This window comes from Buteo buteo, chromosome 28 (genome assembly GCF_964188355.1).
Source record: "Buteo buteo chromosome 28, bButBut1.hap1.1, whole genome shotgun sequence".
NCBI classification, from domain to species: Eukaryota; Metazoa; Chordata; class Aves; order Accipitriformes; family Accipitridae; genus Buteo; species Buteo buteo.
Window position 1 is genome coordinate 10,756,958 of NC_134198.1, and position 16,810 is coordinate 10,773,767.

A 16,810-nucleotide genomic window follows, 5' to 3' on the forward strand; every position below is an offset into this window, starting at 1 on the left:
AGTGTTTTAAAAGGCCAGCAAAAGTGTCTGGTTTTGTGTAGACACTCAAAACACGCAGGAAAAGAGAACAATATTTTAGGTCTTACGTAGATGAAGGAAATTTCACCTGTTATTTTTCATCTTCCAGGAGTGTCTGACGATACGCAGGCTATCCTCTTTAAGGATATTCTCTATAAGCTCTACACTGGGACCTGTGGTCACAAGAGCCATGCGGTCCTGTGCTAAGGAGCAGAGCGAGATGTAGTCTCATGGGGTATTTGGATGGAAAGGGGAAGATGGAGTTATCATTCCTCTCAGGACAGGATTTAGGTTTCTGCTTCGTTATTTCAGCTTGCTGCTTGGTTATATGAAAATGAGGTTTTTTCCTTGTAACAGAAAGCTTGTTGGTTGTTTTTATTATGCATATAGTCCCATGCATTTTATGCTGTTACATTTGAAAACATTTTTATTACGGCCATCCTTTTTTTTTTTTTTTTTTTCCTGGATATGGCATAGCATCTATTGATAATGTCTTCTCAATATAATTGTTATCAGTGAATTTTGTACATCTACTTATTTTTCCAAGGTAACAAATGGAAATATTAACTGACATTTTTCCTATGACCAGTACCAGAAACTTCCACCGGCAGTCTCCCTCTAGCTTGCTCTCTTTGTGTGCACTCTTTAGCCAGTACGTGATCACTTTACCATTCCTCCATTACCATTTACATTCTGCTGCTAAACTAAAAGGTTTCCAAGTGGTACCATTTCAGATGACTTACTGAAGTGTAAGCATATAAATTCCAGCAGAATTGCCATGTAATAGACTTGCTATACAGTAAGTAGAGTATGTAAACTTACAATAAACTTACTCTATTTGCTTTATCTTGAAAATTATCTAGTTTAACATTAAAAGATATGAGCTTAATCTGGCACCATTTCCTTTTGGCAAACACAGTTTGCATTTATATTTTGGAGTTTTGTGGGTAGGCCAAATCAATAGTTAATCTTACTACCTGTGTAAAAGAAAGATGGAATTACAGTTGTCTAGACAGCAACCAGTTCTAGCTAGAGAATTGGAACAGAAACAACAGGCACAGAAAACAAAGGGGAGAAAGAGACTAATTCCTTTATGTTTTCAGTAATTCTATACTTGATAAATAACCTCTCTTACTGAGTAGATAATTGTAATCTTATAAGCATCTCGTGCTTCACATGCCAATTGAAGGCAAGAAATGAAGAAAAATTAACAAGACAAATGTTTCTTTCATAAGAATATATGTAAAAGAAAATATAACCACAAAAGCTTATGAGTTACTAAATTTATTCATATTTTAATGCTAGCTCAAAATAATACTTTAAAATTGAATTTGGGTGAAAAATATATGGAGAAAGGAATAGCTTTGCAATTCCATTTGTCTAAGAAAACACTCATGAATTATATTTATGATTTTTTCAAGTGGAAATGGTTGCCTGCATGAATTGAAATACTGCTATTGAAGTCAATAGATAATTTTTCTACATAGTGAACAGATAGATAGGCCAATGACAGTCAAACAAAGACCCTGTAAGGAAAAAAATACTTTTTATTGGCACAAATCTCTGTTAACATTTCTCCTTTGTTCTAATTTCTAAGTTGTTAATACCCATTTGCTTGTTTGTTTTATTTCTTTGCCTTTTTCATCTTCACCAAATAATCTCTGCTCATGATTCAGTTTTATGAAGTAACCTTGAATTAACAGTCATTTTCAATGGACTGAAAATGTACTTGCAGATTCATTGAATTCCATTAGATTCACTCAACAGTTCAAGTGTTTTTGACAAACTAAATAAGGCAGCCTAAGTGTGTGGATTTTTTATCCTTTTTGTTGTAACTGCTTTTCCATGTCATTTCACAAAATATCTCTACAGTTATGTATATATTTGTTAATTTTAAAAAGTTATGAAATGATAAAAAACAATCCTTATGTGTATAAAGACAGTTTTGGATATGTGCTAATGTGCAGGTTCTCAGAGCCTCAAACTAAATCCTCAGACATATGTATATCAACTGACAAATCAAGTGGTATTAGAGGCTTTTAGAAAACATGAGTCGAGGAACTGCAGCATGAATAGGACATGCTCTGGGACCTGCTTTTGCATCTTTAGATGAAATTCAAAAGAGAATATCTAATTAAGACACAGACTATGACATCGCTAAAGTCTTCCATCTTTCTGTAGGGTACATTCAAGAGCACATTTGTTTATTTATATGTATATACATAAATTTCCTGTGAATATTTTGCGGGGGCTTGAGTCATAAGAGTGCATGCAAACGTTGATTGCTGGGGGAGTAGTGCACCCACAGGAGTCACTCAGAGTAAGACTGCGTAGTACCAATCTCTCACCGCAAAGGTCTGAATCAGATTGTACTCCCTCCACTCTTCTGTGCCAGTGCTCCTGACAGTCACTCAACCCTGACTCCATACTCCTACTTCTCAGTCAACCCTCATGAATGGCAAAGAAGTTGGTCAACAGCTTTTACTTCTTCCCTTCTCCCTTCTTCATCATGCTCACATGCAGAATCTGACAAAATGAAGTATTCGCACAACATGTAAAGGACATCCTTGTATTTATGATTTTCATCCATACATGTGCAGCAAGCTTCATAACTGAACCCAAGGAAAAAAAATAAATTTTAGTATTTTTAGGAATGTGAAATGGACTTAAATGAGTGTTCATTTGGATACTGAACAGCAAAACTTTCTTTTCAGAGATTCAAACTGAAAGCTCTTTCACAACTGGAGAAGACACAGGAAGCCATCCCAAACTGTGAGAGCTAACTTCACATTCCTTCCTGGTGGTAAGTCATATTTTGAGCCCCAACATACATGTAAAAAGCTCACTTAGGCATATAATAACAGATGTGTAGATCCTGTATAAAGTCTTTCTGGAAAAGCTGTATCCTGTAAAAACTAATCTAACCTTGAAGTTAGTCGCACTTTGAGGAAGATTTGACTAGATGACCTTCAGAGATCCCTCCTATCTTAAATTATTTTATGACTTTATGAGTCATATACTGCCTTCAAGTGCAGTAGGTACTGGGTTGGACTAGTGTTGCTTGCAAAAGGAGACATTTATTTAAAATTTTGAGTGTTAGGTCTATTCAAAAATATCATTCTGGGAAAAGTAATTTCTGAAAAATCTCATTATGGGTTTGGTTCTATTTTTTAATTCAGAAGCAGGAAACAAACCTAGAAGAATAATTGTTTGTGAAAAATGCATTTGTTAAGATTTTTTCAAAAAAATGCTTTGATATATATGATTCACCAAAATCTTTTAAAAATAGACATTTTAATCTTTCCTTTTCCATTTTTCTTAAAAGACCCCAACGATAACTTTGACAATTTTTTTCTCAAAAATAAATTTTAGATTAAAAGTCAGTTTTTGTTAAACTTGTTTTTCAACTACATAATTACTCTTCAGTATGTATCACTACCTTTTCTGGGTATGGGTAAAATAGTTAACTACATAGTGTAGTTGTTTTCAGAAGCTACAATACTGGTTATTAATCAGTTTTGCCATTTCACAGGAGAGCAATTTTCCTCCAGATACAATGTTCTATACCAGCATAAGCTGGTTATCTTCTGAAGCTTATAAAAATGCAAAGAATGTTAATAATCCAGATTTAAATAAGATAATATGATTACATACATCAGGGCTATATAATGTGCTGTTCTCTTGTGTGGTGGTGTCAGAACAAGTTAGCTTCCCTCCTGGATTTTAATATATTTCATTCAGTGAAAACAGTTTCGTGCAATAAATGTCACAATTTCCTGTCTTAGTTTATATTATATTATATTATATGTTATTAGACAAATTACAAAAAGGTAATAACTTAGACAAACTTTCTAGGGGACAGATTCTCATTATTGGGCCAGGAAAACCAATTCAAGTAGAACAACTGGCAGTGGCAAGCTGCTAAGTGAGATCGATTTTAATTAAGAAACAAACTATTATCAAACTATTTTTTAAGGCTCCTTCCTAGTTACTGTGTCTAAGTTTACACTGACAGGAAAGCATGTCTCAAAAGCTGGAGTAGTCTATTATTCCTTGTGACTTGCTTCAAGAAAGAGTTTCAGACAGGATCACTTGTTATAATAAAATGCTAAGAATAAAGGTAAAGAATGAAGCTTTCATGACAGCAGTTGATAGGTTTGCTGAATGCTGCAGGTATGTGGACTTCAAAAGAGAACTAATAAGAGAAAGAATAGTCACACGTATAAAAGGAGCCTGCTTCTGGGAAGAGACACTGTCACTCCGATTCAAGCGCAGGCAATGCTACTTACCATTCCCAAAGCAGAAGTCCTGTATCAGGTGGCCTCAATACACAGAAGATGAGCCAAACAGAACGGAAATAGCAACAGCAGCAGTCTCATAATACAAAAATAGTGCACAAGTAGGGACAGGGAGAACAATATCTCTTCACAAGAGAGAACAGTAGAGCTGTAGAGGAAGGAGCGTGATAACAAGCAACAGCTGGAAACTATGGACAGCAGAGAGGAGGACTGATGGAAGTATCATAAAATAGGTACTTTCCTAACAACATAGAGGCTGCCCAGAGAATCTGGAGATAACATTGCTGTCATCAGTATACGTCACATGATGATTTCACATTCCAAGGGACAAAATGTGCAGGAAAAAACATACAGTAGTATTCAATGTTGAACTGAACAGACTATATCATACATTTAAAACTAACATGGGGCAACTGCTGCAGTATTGCTGGGAAAAAAAAAAAAAAAAAAAGAAACAACCCCAAACCAATTCAGGACAATATTCATTCAAAGCAAGACAGCTGTGAAGATCAGGTAAAATACTATATGGGCTCAGAGAAATTACGTTGGACGTTTGTGTAATTCTGGTATCAGACATCAAAGTATTCTCAAGACAAGAAGTCCCAGCAGGCCTTGGAAAATTCCCTCTTGTAACAGTCCTAACCAAGTTTGGAAGATACTGCTCCAATGAAGAAATATTATCAAAAGTTAAATAGGTCTCATCATTACATTATTGACTTTTCTTCTAATGCAGTGTGAGGTGCAGAGACTGTAATGGATTATTGGATACAATTCCTTGATTTTTCCAAAAGACTACACTTACCATATGAGTAGGCAAGGAGCAGGTAACCTAGGAAGTAAATCAAAGATTTAGCAAGAGTCAAGCGAAAGTACAATAATATCTGTGTTATTTTAGTGTTAATACATTTGTGATATCCCAAAATCCATTAAAATAGACATTTATTTGGGAAAAGTTACTTATATAATGCCTACTTAATAAAAACATGAAGTAATCTCCCAATGATTCTAACATAGGGGTGCTGAGGTATTCACAAGAAAATATATGGGACAATTGGTATCCCTGTCTGTTTTGACAGTATTAAATGCACTCTCCATCTACATTAGCCACCGATACATCTCTTAATGCTTTTAGAGCAGTGCTCACACACAGCAGCTATCAGTAAGCTAAGAACCTCTTTCCCTTTCATTCATGGTGTTTTATGGGTGATCACTGTATTCTTATTGCATTAATAAGGACTGAAGAGAGCAGCCGCTCAGGATTCACAAACAAGCAATGACAAAATTCTAAAAACACATATAAGCCAGCCATTTCTCAGAGGTCCTTTGTGGCATTGCGTTCTCCTCCCTTTATCCAATAACTGAGTAATCCAATAGCTCCTTTTCACCTGAGATGCATTCAAATCCCTTGTTGGTCAGATAAATCTAAGCTGGTATCTCTACCCACCCAAAAGCAAACAGTATGGATATATGCCTTCCTTGCCCTGTGGAAAATGTTTCTCCTTGAATGAATTCTTAAAACATAGTCAGACAAGAGATTGACTCTAGGTTTTAGAGCTTAGACAGGTGAAAGAAGTATTCCTGTCTCAGATAAAAGGTTTGTTGTACAAGTGAAATAGATTTAAGAAAACTGAGAGGCAGACCCAAAGAGAGTCTCATGGTTAAATCACTCTCTTGGAAAAGATGCATTCAAACGCTGCCAAGGTGAGGGGAAGGGTGAAAAAGAACTGGACTTATATCATCTGCACCCATAGTGAGTGCTCTCACCAGCCTTTTTTGGCTATGCTGTATGCAGAACATACTCTGCTCAGCATGCAGTAAATAATTGCCGGGTCAGACTGTGCAGAAAAGCTAAAAGAGGTCCCTAGATTATGACTCCTGGTGGGTACCAGTATAAGAGAAACATCGATCTACTCCCCACTATCAAGAATTGATTGGTTCGGGGAATTTTACTGCAGAAGTAGAAGACTTTCAGCACCTTGGGAAACATTATAACATTAACATATAGGGTGGTTATGTGCTCAGGATCTAAATTTGAGACCAGTATGGCAGAGAAGTTAGAGAAGCCCCATTATTTGTAGCTGTAGCTGTTGGCATACTGAACTGGATTTTTCTATGTAAATAAATAAATAAATAAAAGACCACAAGACCTCAGGTGTCACTACTTCACTCATAACTCATAGGTGACCTTCTGCTACAGATGAAAATGGCCCAAATGCAACAGCTGCAATTTTCTTTCAAAAACTGAGCACATCCCAGTCAGAGTAACAGACACTGTATGAAGAGCTTCAATTAAATAGTTGCTAATGGAAGTTGAAAGAACAGTGGGAGTCAAGCTCCACACTGACTTAATGAAAGCAACAATTTCAGTATTAGCCAGCTAATAATGAAACTACCAGCAACTGAGATGTATTCAGCTAAAGGAAAACAACAACAAAATAAAACAAGCAAACATACAAAATCAAAAATACACTCATCTTTGCCGTAAAGGTTTGCATTAAAGAGAGTAAATTTCTGACAGACCTGCTGCCACATGGGTTGGATTGCAGTTACCTATATGTAGTTGATTGCATGCCTGGGGAAGGACAGCACATTTTATTACAGCCCCATGTCCTAAAAGCAATTATTTCAGAAAAATAGAATCTAGCAACTTGTTTAGTAGTCTGCCCTGAGCAAGTAAATTCAGGGTCTTTTACAGAACTGTGAGATATTTAAGATGAAGAACAACTACTATGCAGCATAACCTAACAATGTTTGTGTGGTTTTTTGCGTTCTGGATTGAAATACATACATTTGTTGTGGCTGATCATTTCTCCTGATACATAATTTTCAGTGTTTACAGAAACTCCAGATATTCAGGCCATATAGAAATGACAACTGATATTTGCAAAGCATACTATTTTTCCTGATATGATTTCTTATGCTGCTTTTCAGTATACAGCTCAAGGCTCACCATTTTTGCACAGAACTTTGACTATAACTATCACGTTAACTGAAGGTCTGCATTGTTAACGTAACAGTGGGAATACATAGTGAGCAACAAAGACTTTAAGACGACTTATAAACTCAGTTTGTGTAGTGCCTGTAGGATCTTCTTGATTTTCCAGAAAAAAAACTTTTGTCGGAAGACAATACAGAACTTACTTATCAGAATCATTAATTTAACGTAACTTTAAGTAGCTCAACCTTCAAAGTAGTTCAGTGCAAGAGACACCAAACTTCTGGAATGATTCTGAAATCAATGGGACCCAGTGTGCACAAGTATCAATTTTAAGGCTAAAAAAATCACTTCACCAATTAAACTGAATTCCTACACAACAATGAAATGCACCAGATCCAGAAGCAACTCTTAAACAGGTCACAGACAAAAGCTCTTCTATGCAGCCACTCATACTATTGAATTCTTAGCATGGTCCCTAAACCAGCTTAGAATTCTGCCAACCAGGACAGTCCTACACGGTGCCCAAGCAGCATTCATGGAACAGTCTGGGCAAGGGACTAATCCCAACAGGTTGGCTGCATGAAGCCTCTGACTGAAGGGAGAAAACTGTGTGCATCTTGCCACCACAGATTGGTTCTTGGCTGATTTTACTTGTTTACGAATACAGCTGCTATTAGAAAACATTGCATTGGAAATATCACTAGCTTTATCAGGAAACACTCCAGAGAAACTCTTCAAAACTTAAACGTGCACAGGAAGACCAACGGTTCTCCACAGAAAGCCTTGGGTCAGACCCTTATTTGACACAAATGAGGAGCGTTCTACTGATTTTGAATGAAGTAAGTGGTAGTATGCTGCTTTCCATGTGCTAGGGATTTGGCCCTGTGCTTCACAGTACAAAATCATCTTCATTTAAGGTCTTGGTTTAAACAGTTCTGAGAGATTTCATTTGTCTGGAAAAATCTCTTCTGAACTGTGGTTGGTTTGTTGGTCTGTGTCCCTAGATAAAAAGGGATTAGAGCTTTAAAGGCAGAGAGAAGAGGAGCTAAGTTAAAACTATAAAGCACTTCATCCATTTGTTCCTGCAGAGGATCACTAAATGCAGTAAATCAGATGCTATTAAAATCTTGGGGGAACTGGTTCAGAGAATTTCACTGACAGAAGCATGATGCCTGCTTCTTCCACAGAGTAATATAATAAGAAACAAAGGCAATGATGCAGGCCAGAGCTTTGAATGGAAGAACACAATTTTAATTTGGTAATAAAGGCAAAATATTTAAGAGTAATTACTTTCCTCTATATTTTTAGATATCTGTGATTTAAAATACAGTTTTAACCTCTTTTTGGCAGCTAATGACAGGAGATGTAAAATGACAAGCCCTTTCACGGGGTTTCAGATCCAGTGTCCAGTCATTAGCTGCCAGGAAATACATGACTTCAAAATTACTTTATGGCGGCTTAGTTAGTATCTTAAATCTTTGTGACATCATAAAGAGACTAGAAAACTGGTGCATCGGAGCCCTCTATGTATTGACTGTTGCTGCTCTATAACTATTACATAGCCTATAGCTGCTCTATAGTTTCTACTTTTTTATTGTCTCTTATTTTTCCTTTTCAGAATGAGAGTTACCTTATCTGTAAACTTTCAGTGGTGGCCTGTCACTTTCTATCCAAACCTGCATTATTTCAAATGCAGATCAATGCCTCTGTGAAAGAATACTTTGGAAGGAAAAGGAACTTCCAAAGCTGACCCCCAGGAAAAGGGAATCTGAGCTAAGAAGGGGAGTGTTTTCTCATGCATTTATAATACACAAATCCCCTGTGCATCTCTGTACGCGTAAGTGGAATAGGAGAATGCATGAATGTTGAAAAGAACATGACTGAAGCTTAGTAGCTTTGCACTGAAAAGTACCTCAAGTGAGAAATTCATCCAGGCTTTACGTGGGATCTGCTTAGACAAGGTGGGTCTGTAATAGTTGGGCTATCATTACTTGACAAGACTTTTTGTTGGAGCATTGCACTTTGGGTAACTCTCATTTGGCCAGGATGACTGAAGACTGACTTTAGAGGTTTCTGGTTACAGCGCTCAGGGAAAAGGAGGATTCAAAAGCCGATCTAATTCAATAGTTAGAATTTGCAGTTAACAGCTGCAGCAGCCCCAGGTTGTCAGAACATTCAGATTCAAATTCCTGACTTAAGTCAGAAGAACTGAGGGCCAGACTCTTCCACATGCAAACAAATGACTTGACCATGGGTATATAACATGGGTAGAACAAGGAAGGAGGATAAAGCTTGCAAATCTCTAAAAAAATGCCTTACAAGTTGCTGCAAGATCATAATTTTATTTTATTGCTTCGTTTCCAAAAAAATTACAACTTTGGGGGTGGGAAAATTGACTCTCACTCAGATCTCTTTGGGAGAGAGACTGCTGACATTTACTGGCATTCCCTAAACACAGATAACAGAGCTATATCTCCTAGGAACTGCTCCATTTGCAGTAGCTTCTACAGATCTGCTTCACAACATGCAGGGGTAATATTTTCCCCATTTCACCAAGCATTCCTCTACACACTTTCTAGACTGGTTGGTCAGATCATGTCTGAATTTGCTTTTGTTCACTGCATTAGGAAAATACACCCTAACACTATCCATAACCAATCAGTCCCCCTCCGTCATTAGTCAAAGGACTTATCTGTACTAAAGCACTACCAAAAAATCCTGAAAAGTCACATACTCACCAACAGGAATATATTCAAACAGGAGAATAAGAGCCAATTCTTGTCTCAGTTATTGATCTCCATTTGATTCCTCGAAGGTCAGTTTATCCTGGAAGACAATTGGTCCCCAAATAAGTTTTTTACAAACAAGAAAACCAGCATAAAAAACTTAGCAAATAAGTCTTCTCTTCTGGATTATGCAACTGTACTCTTTAGGTTATTTCAGAACCTTAATCTAAACCTTTGCGTAGTATTTAACCCACAGCTAGTGAAGAGGCCTTTGGTAACTTCCAGGTCATGTCACATATTTGGGGAGCTTAATGCCCAGAGAGGGTACAGGAACAGCTCAAGAGACCATTGGCTACCTGGGAACTAATTGAGGCAACTAAACCCATTGAGGCCTTTCACTTACAAAGGATATTAAACTCACAGAGAAACAAAGAGGCTTTTGCTGGCCAAAAGGTAAGTCACAGAGCAGAGTTGTGGGAAAACATAGCAGCAACCTTGAATACCTCAGTTTTTATTTTGGGGGAGGATTTTTGTTTGTCACACTACTAGGAAGAAATAGGGCTAGAGACATTTATGTGTTTAGTGTCAAGCTGGATAAATCCAAAATCCTTTCAATAAATCCCTAACTGCAAAATGAGTTCAAGCCTGAGCCTTGAGTGAATTTTCTTCTTGTTCTGCTTCTGGCTTGCTTGAAATGACAAAAAAAAAAAAAAAAAATCAGTGAAATCCAGATAAAGAGAAATAGGATAATAGCAGAAGAATGAATACACAAAAAGCTTAAAAAAGGATCTTAAAAAGGTATAGTGATACTTGGCTATGCAGTGGCATTTTTCCTGAGAATTTAATAACGTATTTGCCAAGAGCCAAGTTCAAACCTGCTTTGCACCTCGTGTAATAGAGAGCATTTAGGTTGAATGACTTTCCAAATAGGCTGTGGGATGACCATACAAGCCAGCAGGAAGGACATAAGGGGATCAGTATCAAGGCTAAATTCAGGTATATACTGAACTTTAGTAGCTTACATATCTATGGCATCTGATTTAAATTGGTTGTTCTCCATGCTAATTCACTGAGGAAGTTCCAGTCAATGGGAAATTTCTGCTTCTCTGTCATTTTCCATCTCCTGACCTCCAGAAGAACGGCATCTGATCAGACTTGCACAGACTGCACCAAGGGAACAGGCTCGCTCCTCAGCACGTGGTGTAGCTGGTACCTCCATCTGCTTTGCCACAGGAGTGGAAGACGTCAGTATGGGGAATGAAGATTTGGAACCATTTCCCTCGTCTTCTGAATTGCTCAGGAAGCATTCGGAGCCAAGGCCGTCTGACAGATGACTGTTTCGCTCAGGTCTAGTATCAGTTATCAGTATGGTATAATATGTGTCTCTGCACAGAGCATCCATTGACCAGCTGATTTAAGATGCTTTTGCAGGTAGATCATCCCATATATACTTTCCTAGTCAAACAAAAAGATGATTATAGTTAACCATCAGCATCAGCATATTGCAGACTTTCAAACCCTATCTTATAAATGTAAAATACAAATTTATATTTACATTAAACTATTTTATTAAATTATATTAAATATTTATGTTACTATTTAAATTTATAGAGAAGAGAAATAATCATTGGAAGTTAATTACAATTCTAGACTAAGATTTTATGTTCACAGAAACACGAAAGAAATTCCCAAAGTAAAATGTTCTTTTTCTTTTAGTAATTACTGAATACTAAGTCTTACACAGGAAAACATCCAGTCAAAACATCTTACTCCATAGCTGACTTAAAAATATGTACTCTGTGACTTAGTTCTTGGCAGCGTCTTAATATTCTTGTGTTCCTCAGAATTAATAAATTTCAGAAAATTTCTGCGGCGGATGGATTTTTAACTACCCTAATAGACTGACATTTTGACTACATTTTCAGCCAAAGCTTTTTGTTAATAAAGTGAGGTTTTCCCCTGTTATACTGAAAAAGTTCAATACAAAATGCATTTATCCAGGCAGATATATGCATTTAGGTGTCTGCATAACCAAACAGCTTTTCCTCCAAACAGCTTTTCCTCCAAAATATTTCATACATCTACTTTATTCTTTGATCTCTGTGCTCCTAACCACTAACAAACAGTGTTAATATAGTTCTCAATAACAGAATATTACTGAATCTACATACCAACTCAGATCTGGTAATGTTCATTTAGAAAAACATCTGTTTCACTTCTAAAAAGAGTTATACAGAGAGGTACCTATACAGGGATATATCTGTACAGATACAGATATACAAGCAGACACTCTGGAAACACATACTGTCTAGCAGAGGGTAACTGATTTGTGACTCAGAAGATACCCAGTCAAATCTAACTTCTGACCCTGCTTTACTGTCCTATTTTCAGAAGATCATGTTCCTTTTTTATTTCATTCTCTGTATTTGCAAGACAGAGATAATGAGCTCTATTGTTGAACAGATATATCATAAAAGAGCAAAGTACTTTTTGCCCTGACAGATTTCTACTATGAATGAGCTGGGACAAGTGATATGAGTCAAGACAGTATGAAGTTTAATTTATCCTGAAAGCATCTGGGTTACTTTGTAAAATTACTCTTAGTTCAATAAAAATACTCACTTATGTAAGCAAGGCTCAGCATTACAGTGTATTAGCCAGTAAAATCTCTGCATTGGTTGACGTAGGTGTCTTACAGGTTTCTGTTCAGCCCTTTGACCTGTGTGAAAAGTCACACTGCTGAGTTATATCAAACTCCTGTAAGCAAGCAGCTAAAAGGGCTAAAAGTTTCTATTGACACCAGTGTAGCAAGTCCGTACCAAGTGTGAATGTTTTGCTGTTGATGTATGCATCTAAGTAGAACCTTCCATGTCAGAGAAACTGCAGGGCCATTCTTCCCCGCCTTTACGTCACGGCCAAGTCTCCCTTTCAATTCAAGAGGAACAGAACAAGATCTTGAAAAAAATAAAATCGCAAAATCATATATTCTTTGCCAAAAGATGCTACCTCATAAGGCCCAATTCTGACTTCAGCCATCTCGCCAATTTCTATCAGAAAAGGCTTTGAGGACAGGAATATTTTATGCTTCATATGCAAGACAGAAAACTGGGGCAGCAATGACTGTGCCATAGAGCTGAGGGAATAATTCAGAGTTAATAATTTATTTGCTGAATATAGCTCCCTTTCTTTCTTTTTGAACAGTTGTGAAAAAGCATCTTCCTTTCTCTGCAAGAGGCAATGGCACACTGGGTCACTCGAGGTGAGCAAGAGGCCATAATATACCTTGCACCTATATAGCCTGCCTCCTTGCTGGAGCCCTTTGAGCACAAATCTTCCCATGACAACTCATCCTTTGGTGTACGGCCACTTGTACTTGCTGATCGGTGACCCAACCAGGCGGACATGCCGGCTGCAGAGCACCTGAGGAACTATGGTTCTCTGCTGCATACAGCTAAGACCCGTGGGCCTGGGTTTGGGCGTTCACGAGGCAAGCATCAACAGCATGAGTCTCACACACACGACAAGGTACACCTCTGGATAGAAGGCTAAGATTAGTTTAATAATTCATAACAAAATAATACTATTTATTTATTCACTAACATTAGCCAAATTCTGTCGGCAAATATACTTGGTAATAGTGTAGTGAGCAGTTTACAAGAAGTACGGAATAACAGGAGACAGTGAAGATTAGTTTGATTTTGGTCTTTTATTATCTGTAGTAACAAACAGAAATAGGTCTTTTGTTTGATGCATTTTATCGTTTATGTGAATACAAGTCTTGCCCCAAAAGTCCGGCTTCATAAATTTCCCATTCTACAAATATTTCTGCCCATGTTTGGTCATATTGTAAGACCATTTTGACTTTGCATTAAGTTGCGAATCCATAAAAAGCTTATAGGAACAGACTATGCATTTCATGATGATGATGATGATGATGATGATGTGTGACTATAACTGGAAAAGAAGAGCAGGAGATTACAGGTAAAGTATTGCAGCTAGCATATAAGCAGCAGTCACATTTTCTTTTTTGTTCTCTGCAGGGCAGAGCAGAGCTTAGAACTAATAGCTTATTGTTCATTTTCAATAATTGCATATTAGAAGTCCAAGTATGACTTCCACTGGTATCATCCACTATTCAGTAACAATACATATTTTAAGCAGCCTCTTTGTAAATTAATTTCCTAGAATATTCTTGCAAAGTGAGCACAAAATGAGTTAGAATATTGCCATGGAAAATTCAATGTTTCATTTAAATAAATATTTGCAGATTTCACCCCTCATTATCTGCTTAGCTATTCTCATCTACAAAAAGGGAACTTATAAGTATTCCTTTTTTTTGTGCATCAAGAGCTGAAGATTTAGTTTAGATTTTTTTTTAAGGAGTGAAAGTCTTCCTGGAAAAGGAATGGGAAGAAGATAAACATAAAAACCTGACCTTTCTGAAACTTTTCCGTGTATACAAATGTAAATGCGTATTTAAATCATAGATATACATATATAAATTATACATATATGCATGTATAGGTACACTGTGTATAAAAATGTACAGCAACTGAAGCAATAAGAGAACTTCCTTTAAAGACCTATATTAACTGCCCCATTCTAAACAGTAAGTTTGGAAATTTTTCTGAGAGACATAGTTACAGAAAGGCTGCAGTGAAGACAAAACTATTGTTCAAGTCTTTAAATATAAAGACACAATAAGGTCACAGCAAACTCCCTACCAGAGCATTACAAAACCAAGACAATGTCAAATGTTTATGGTAATAATATGCATACTGTTGTTTAGGCAATGAAGCTCAGTAAAGCAACACCAAAAGGTTCAAATGAGAGTTTCATGTTTCATTTCATCACTGAGGTTATTTGTTTCATCCTCTGACTATATCTGTACACTGATTTGCATGACAACTCAGAAGCCTGAACAGAATGAACAATGTCTCTGATTGCCATTTCATCCTTAGGGCAACTAGTGTGAACACCATTAGATGACAATTCTTGTTACCGATAAAATGGAGTTTGCATACCCAATTAGATAAACTAGGTGAGAATTTTTATTTCATGAAGGTAGTCCTTTTTCAATGACTTCATTTGGATTGTCAGAAGATAAGCATCTTTCACATAATATTACATGACAGTTTTTCACAAAGTGGGTGCATGGTATTGTTTCCTCCTGATACATAAAAAAAAGAAAATGAGAACACAACTATATTTACCCAAGGCCTGCAGAAACTAAGAGGAAAAGGGGGAGGTACACTTCCCCACTAATTACATTGCCATAAATGCAAAATCAGAAGGGCATATTTTTAATCCAGGTAAGGCAGATTGGGTTTAGGAGAAGCTATGAAATACATTTTACATCGTCAAAGCAAGAAGAGTAGGCTTTATAAATTCTGTGATAACAACAACAAATTTGCACACAACTCCTTCCTTTTTTCTTCTGAAAGCTGACAGATGTACTTTACAATATATACAATATGTACTATACAATATATACAATATACAATATATACAATACTTTACAATATAAGAGGTTCTCATTAAGCTGGACTTCTGAACGGTCTGTCTTTCTTTATACTCACATCTGGGCATTTGCCTACACCAGCAGGGAATCCTTCCCATCTATCTCCCTTCCCATCTCTCTCCCTTCCCATTCTCCCCTATGGGCTTATTTTGCCTTGAAGTCCATTTTGCTCTCCTTTTCCTCCTCAGGATTCCCTCTCTATTCTCTCCCAATTACCCATGAAGAAGTGATCTGGTCAGGAACTTTACTGACAAAATTTCCAGCATCTTTTCTCCAAGTGTTGGGCACAAAGTAAAGAGACAAGCATTACTCTTGAAAAATGAAGTGCCTTCTGCCCTTTTTTCCTTTTCAGGTCCTTCAGCTGGTGAAGGACTCTTCGTGTCACCAGCAGCAGCTTTCACTGGAGAAATGAACTACCCATCTGTGTGGCTGCCTGCCTGAAAGCAAAGAAAAATGATCCCGACAGGGCAAAAAGACTACCTTTTCAGGATCTGCTGCAAGCATCTGCCAGGCATGTACAGCAGGGACCTCCAGAAAGCCTCTTAGTTACTTTACAGTTGTTACTCTATTATTAATGTGGCAAATTGCTGGACAGCCATGGTATCTGAAATCTGAGCAGAAAATAAATCACAGCCACGTTGCACCAATTTTGGCCAAAAGGCTGGGGGTACATGCACTCTGTCACCTTCAGAATATTTTTTATCTCTTGCTGTAATAAATCAGAATTTTTTAAATCTCCTGTTGCAGTAAATGTAGCCTACCTGTGATCCACTAACACCTGAAGTATGATTATTTCAAATTTTGATGACCTTTTAAATTCTACTAATCACAAATTGTTCCCATTTGACAAATGTTCTGGTTTGTCTTTTATTTTCAATGAAGCTTAAAATAAAAAACTTTTTTCTTTCTGTCATTGCTTTTCACCAGTATCGTTGTTTGTTTCATTAATGTCAGCACAACTCAGAAATGAGTTTTAGATGAGTTGAGCTGCTTTTGCTGACTAAATTTGCAGCAGCAAAGCATAAAGCATTTCAGGCTCTTCAAAAGCACAGTCTTTATTATTTCTTATTGAGAGACTGGTGGTTTAAAAAACAAATAGATACATAGATTTCAATTTGCTCCTTTTTTTGTAATCTCCATGCAATGAGGGATTTCTGTGCACTAGAAAATTAACAGACTTTATATAGATTTTTGTCATTTGGCACCTGCAAAACATGCACAGTACCATATACTTAAATTGTACAGCTGTTACAGTCACACAAGATTGTCTCTATAATGAAGAAATACAATATATCCAAACAAGCAATAT

The 16,810-nt window shown here is 36.9% G+C and overlaps 1 long non-coding RNA gene across 4 annotated transcripts in view; it reads right to left on the bottom strand.

Moving 5' to 3' along the window:
- Positions 1–638: 638 nt before the first annotated feature.
- LOC142045490 (uncharacterized) overlaps positions 639–16,810 on the bottom strand; it is a 31,706-nt gene continuing 15,534 nt past the window's right edge. The window contains exons 2-6 of one of the 4 annotated variants that reach the window (XR_012654619.1): positions 12,603–12,699; positions 11,003–11,435; positions 9,993–10,080; positions 5,119–5,145; positions 639–2,630 (exon numbers count right to left, since the gene is read on the bottom strand). This is a non-coding gene — a long non-coding RNA (uncharacterized LOC142045490). Of the gene's footprint in view, positions 2,631–4,307; positions 5,146–9,992; positions 10,081–11,002; positions 11,436–12,602; positions 12,700–16,810 lie in introns of all 4 variants that reach the window. The other 3 variants (XR_012654620.1, XR_012654617.1, XR_012654618.1) reach the window with 3 other exon arrangements.